Raw genomic sequence first — 6,025 nt, 5'->3', positions numbered from 1 at the left:
GACAACGGATCTCCAGACTGCATGCACCACTTTATTATTTATTTATTTGAAACATTTGTTCCACTTCTCCTGGAGAAAATGGCTGCTTTGGAAGGTGGGCGGCGTGGCATTACTCCCTACTGAGTTCTCTCCCCTCCCTAAACCCCATCCTCCTAGGCTCCACCTTCAAATTATCAGGTATTTTTTTATCCCAGAGCTGGCAACCCTACCACCTTCTCCCCTGAAGGGCTGCACATACAGCATCTGGGTCGGGGGAATGATGGGAGGGGACAATGAAGCCCCTTCCCCCTGCCGTGCCCCAGTCACAATCCAAATTGGAGCTCCGTGCACTTGTGAAACAGTTTCCCTCACGCCTGATGTGATTTTCTTAAGCCCAAGTTGGTTGAGGGAACCCAGTCTCTATTTATACTGTGTAGTTTGGCCCTTAGGCGAGATCTTATGTAGCCTGCAGACACGTTTCACAACATTCCCTTTCCCTTTTGTCCCTTCTCTTCCTCACACACTTTTGTTATCTCATACCCATCTAGCAGGTGATCAGTGCATCTTTTTGATCACTTCTAAGGTAGGGCATGAGGAGGAGCTCAACGGGCCCAACCGCGTTGGCAGGCTGCAGCCTGTCACCATGGAGTTTTTGCAAACCCTAGAGCGTCCCCTGATTTCACTTCCAGCTCGGAAGCCTGATAAAAAGACCTTTTCGGTATTAAGAAGCCTGTAATGGGCCAATCCGGCCAGGCAGTAGCAGTGCGGCGCTATGATTCAAAGCAGCCCAGGAAGAACCAACGTCATCAAGCCAAGCCGAAAAGTGAATGCCTCCGGAACACATCTGAAGCCTACAGCTGAACAAAAATCCCCGTCGGCTGCAAAATGTGTGTGATTTAAAAGAATTATATGTTGTCCTCCCTTGTTGTTGTTCAGTCACACAGTCGAGTCTGACTCTTCACGACCCCATGGACCAGATCACGCCAGGCCTTCCCGTCTTCCGCCGTCCTCTGAAGTTTGCTCAGGAGGTTGTCCTCCCTTACCCCTATGAAATTGTTAATCCCTTGTGTGAAACCGTGTAACTGTAAATCGTTCAGAGCCAGCAGCTCTGCCGGATTGAGCGATCAATAAATCGAAAGGTATTGTTATTATTATTATTCACAGGAAGTTACATCAGCGCACCAGTATAATGCCAGCACATGCCCCCCCATTTCCCCCAAAATTTCTTTCACCTGGTGCTCCAAGCACTAGTGGATAACAAACCAAATTGGTGTGATGTCTCGCAACCTTATGACAGACTCATGGCAAATTAACCAACATTATACCAGCCAAATTTTCTACCTGCTACTCTGATAACATTACTTTGCAAAAGCATTTGGAAAACCATATCCATACCACAAAATTAATTTGTATTATTTGAAGCAGACAATAGACCTCGATCTCACAGACAGTCTTGGCGCTGAAGTATAAAGGACAAAGTTCAGCTAACAAATTAACAAAGAAACTCAATCTGGTCTTAATCCTTTTAAAACCCAGAATCCTTTAAAACCCAGGGCATATTACCAGGGCATATTAACTACACATACTTGAAGTTCTTTCACAGCTGTTTAAAATCCCCACACACAAACACACAAACAGACAGGGAGAGAGAAGCATGGGTCAATTGAACTTTGTCCTTTTTTTTAAAAAAAAATTGACTTTATTGGTAACGGGGTAATTTCTGAAGGCCACAAAATGAAAACCCCAGTCAGCAGCTTTTCACGCTGTTCTAGCATACAGCCAGGTATGTGGGAAATGTCCTGAGGAAAACATGAAAAATATCTTTTTCACAACTGGGTTTCTCCAGCCAAAAAAGAAGAAGGGAGGTTTTGTTTTCTTTCAAGAACAGCTACTGAGTACCAAGTAACACCCAATATGAGAAAAAAAGGCCCCTGCCCTGCTGAGGGGGAGAAGAGACATCTATATAGCTACCTTTTAATTCCACCCTCCCTCTAAGGAACTAACAGCGGCATACCTGGATGTCCTTTCCTCTTTTTTTATCTGTGGACGGAGGCCAGATGATTTACCAGCAGTGGCAGACCTGAGTTGCACTTCAACACTGCCAGGTACTGTTCATCTGCCAAGCGTTGAAAATGAAATACGCCTCACTCAGGCCTGCCAGTTCCAACGGCAGTAGCGCACCTCCTGAGCCAACTCTTGGTTGGGAAATTCCTGGAGATTTGGGGGTGAAGCCTGGGGAGTTTGGGGACGGGAGGGATCTCAGCAGGGTACAATGCCACAAAGTCCCCTCTCCAAAGCAGCCATTTTTCTCAGGGGAGCTGATATCAGTAGTCCGGAGATCAGCTGTGATTCCAGGAGATCTCTAGGTTACACCTGGAGCAGTGTTCCCTCTAAGCTGAGTTAGTGTGAGCTAGCTCACAGTTTTTTAGCCTCCAGCTCACACATTTTTGTCTCAGCTCAGGAAGGATGGCTCCAGAATACACTAATTTATGCAGTAGCCAAATCACCTGCTCACAACTTTAATGCCGGTAGCTCACAAAGTAGAATTTTTGCTCACAGGACTCTACAGCTTAGAGTCTGGCAATCCTAATTTAACAGAGGAAAGGTAGGGGGTCCCTTGACAAAATGCACAAGTTGGACCCCGTGACCCCCTTCAATTTTAACCCCCCCCCCACTGGTCTTCATAAGCCAACCCCACACCTGGTGCTTCCTTTAGGATGCTAAATTATGGTTGCCAAGTCCAGGTTGGGAAATTCCTAGAGATTGGGGAGATGCAGCACGGGGTGGACTGGACTGGGCTTGGGAAGGAGAGGGACCTCAGCAGTCTATAATGTCATGGAGTCTACCCTCCAAAGCAGCCATTTTTTTTCCAGGGGAAATACTCTGGAGATCAGTTGTCATTTTAGAGCTCTCCAGGGCTCACCTGAAGGCTGGCAACCCTATGCTAACTAAATTATTCTCATAGAGTTCACTGCACTTTGGAACGGTTCCCAAAAGTTGTGCATGGTCTTGAGTTTGATGATGACGGACCAGTATCAAGAGCAACAAGGCACATTGCTGATTACGTTTCAGAGCTGTCCTCCAATATATCCCTGGTTGAACTTCTTATATCACTATTAAGTGAAAGATGTAAATATATAAAGAAGCAATTTGGGAAAGCAGTACAGATTCTGGAGGCACTGGGAGCCAGTGTGTTGCTCACATAAACCTGTGCCAATAACTTAGAAAAGTGGTTAGGAATCTTACACCTTCTGCAGTTCACACTGAATGATACCAAGACCAACAGTCTCCCACACATGCCCACTGACGTGAAATGACAAAATCTGTTATCATGAATTTTGTTGCTGTTGTTGTTCTTAACCTCTTCCTGAAAAAAAACACCCACTCAAATAGGCAGCAATAGCACATTTCCAGAAAGGGACACACACACACCAATTCTGGGTTCACCCACTAGAGACTCCCCCATGGAAGGGGAGCCAGTTTGGTGTAGTGGTTAAGAGCATGGACTCTGGGAGAACTGGGTTTGATTCCCCACTCCTTCATGTGCTGCTGCTGGTGTGACTTTGGGTCAATCACAAGTTCCTTCAGAGCTGCTCTCTCACAAGCAATTATCGAAAGCGCTCTCTCAGCCCTACCTACCTCACAGGGTGTTTGTTATGGGAAGGGAAAGGGATTGTAAGTAGCTCTGAGACTCCTTTGGGTACTGAAGGGTGGGGTATAAATCCAATCCCCTCCTCCTCATTCAAAGGGAGCAGTGGCGCAGGGGATAATTCCCCTGCTTAACTATAACACCTGAACTGCCAAGCTTTATCAGTTCTAGCCCCATGCTGATGTGAGCAACCAAGCCTTGTCCTAGGTCATCATCTACCCAGCGATTCGAAAGCTTTGGCAAGTAGATAAATTGGGGACCACCCGTAAGGGGGTGGGCACACCACTCCCTTTGGGAAGGTGTTAGCTGCCAAGTGTGACTTCTGTGACATGGCAAGATCAAAAGCTGAAAGATCTGTTTCGGCATCCCTGCAGTGGAGCGAGTCGGCCAGGCAGTGGCAGTGTGTGACAGCGTGACATCAAGAAGCCCTGATGTCATCAGCCAGCCGACAAGAATACATGCCGTCGGAACACGACTGATCCAGCTCGCAGATGAATCCCCGGGCAGCTACAATGTGTGTGTAGTTAAAAATACTGTATGTTGTCTTATTATTATTATTATATCAAAGGAGGTATAGAGTGAATGGCACAGGGCTGCAAGGATGCATATTGGATCATTTGTTTCCTAAACCCCTTGCCGAGTTAAATCCCCACATGTCTGTCTTCACACAGTGACGAAATAACATTCACAGAGTACTCATCTTGTTCCAGTCTGGAATCCATCAGACTGTCATTCCTGCCACACCTGAATTCCAGAGGGGAATTTTAAGGATTTTTTTTAAAATCCTTTTCTGTCCTCTTTTGAAAAGCAAAGAGATCAGCTAGGCTGAAGCATTTCTTCTTGGGGGGAAATTGAAAAACAGCTCATCTTTTACAACTCTATCAGGATTGACCCCAATTGATTCAGGTTATAAAATTTGAGAACTGACTAACTGTACAATCCTAAGCAGAGTGGTGCCCTTCCAAGTCTGTTGACTTCAATGGAATTAGAAGAGCAGAACTCTAGTTAGGATTGTGCTGTCAATCAAGTCTCTAGTAAGTGATGCGAAAACGTGTCATCTCGTTTACACAAAGAAAGCACTATGCCGGCAGCGTACAAATTGATTTTCAGCATTATTTTTTTTTACTCCTTCGGTTCAAAGAATAACCCTCGTTGCAAATTCAAAGAGTTCAGCTTCAATTCCTTTGAGTCCTGTTGATCAAGAGATGTGTAGCTTATAAATATTTAAAATATTTAAATAAAGGACCAAATAAATCATATGGTCTAGCATTAAATTATTTGTTGGCCAGGTGCTTTCCCCAGTAACATGTTTTGTTGACTATTGATCCACCCGCCTCCAACACCTAGCTGTATAGATGGTACAAATGGTGGAGGAAAGTGCAGTCAAGTCAACCCCGTAGAGTTTTCAAGGCAAGGGACGAACAAAGGTGGTTTGCCATTGCCTGCCTCTGTGTAGCAATCCTGGACTTCCCTTGGATTTCTTGGACTTCCTTTCTATGTAGCAATACTAGACTTCCCATCCAAGTACTACCCAGGGCTGACCCTACTTAGCTCCCAAGATCTGATGAGGTCGGGCCAGCCAGGGCCAGCCAGGTCAGGGCAGATGGTATAGATAACCTGCACAGATACACTTCCTTCTCTTGTCTTGCTCTTTGCAGCCATGACTTGCTCTGACCCTGTGCACTGAAATCTTTTGCCTACCCCTATGAACTCCAGAATAGCCTTTTCCTTCTGTCTTGATCTCTGGAAAGAACCTTAACCAAAAAAAGACTACCTAAACTTCCTAGAGCAGAATTAGTTAGATGGAGTTAGCTGCGGTGGCTGAGAGGTTAAGACGCTGAGCTGCTGACCGGAAGGTCTGTAGTTTGGCCGTTCGAGACCCGAGTGCCGTGTGATGGAGTGCGCTCCTGTCTCTGGTCTTAGCTCCTGCCAACCTAGCAGTTCAAAAGCAAGAAATTGCAAGTCAATAAATAGGTACCGCTTCAGTGGGAAGGTAACAGCATTCTGTGTGCCTCAACATTTAGTCATGCTGACCACATGACCACGGAAACGTCTTCAGACAGTGCTGGCTTTTTGGCTTGGAAACGATGAGCACCGCCCCCTTGAGTCGGATTCAACTAGCTTTCGAGCAAGGGAAACCATTACCTTTACCTTAGTTTTACCTGATTGCCCTGACCTGGATAACCCAGGATAACCTGATCTCATCAGATTTCAGAAGCTAAGCAGGGATGGCTCTGGTCAGTATTTGGATGGGAGATGACCAAGGAATTCTGGGGATGCTGTGCAGAGGCAGGCAATGGGAAACCACCTTTGAATGTCTCTTCCCTTGAAAACTCTACAGAGTTGCCATAAATTGGTGTTTGACAGTGCTTTAATATATATATAATATATAAAAAC

This window comes from Gekko japonicus, unplaced genomic scaffold (genome assembly GCF_001447785.1).
Source record: "Gekko japonicus isolate JY-2015 unplaced genomic scaffold, Gekko_japonicus_V1.1 scaffold86, whole genome shotgun sequence".
Taxonomy (NCBI): Eukaryota; Metazoa; Chordata; class Lepidosauria; order Squamata; family Gekkonidae; genus Gekko; species Gekko japonicus.
This window is presented reverse-complemented; position numbering follows the sequence as displayed.